This window comes from Oxyura jamaicensis, chromosome 6 (assembly GCF_011077185.1).
Source record: "Oxyura jamaicensis isolate SHBP4307 breed ruddy duck chromosome 6, BPBGC_Ojam_1.0, whole genome shotgun sequence".
Taxonomy (NCBI): Eukaryota; Metazoa; Chordata; class Aves; order Anseriformes; family Anatidae; genus Oxyura; species Oxyura jamaicensis.
The window spans coordinates 1,186,314-1,186,662 of record NC_048898.1 but is presented as its reverse complement, the minus strand read 5'-3'; positions in this window follow the sequence as shown (position 1 = coordinate 1,186,662).

Below are 349 nucleotides of genomic sequence, written 5' to 3'. Positions count from 1 at the left end.
CCCCCCCCCCCCATGCACTCGCCTGACCCCAGCCCGGAGAAGCGGGGCCGGGGGGGGAGCGGGGGGGTCGTCTTTGGGCTCCCTTTGATGCGCAGAGATCAAAGGCGGGAACCCAAGGGGGACCCCCCCGACCCCCCACCCCGCTCCCTCGCACCCCCCGTCGGGGCGCCCCGCACCGCGGCGCCCCCTGGCGGCCCCTCCAGCGCCTCTGCGTGGAGGTCGGGGTTAATTGGAGAGGCTTAATTGGCTTGTCGGATCGGGCCGGTACCTGCCTTAGGTACGCCTCCAAAGCCCCAGCTCAAGCAAATGCCTCCCCCCCCCCCCCCCCCCCCCCCCCCCGGGGGGGGGG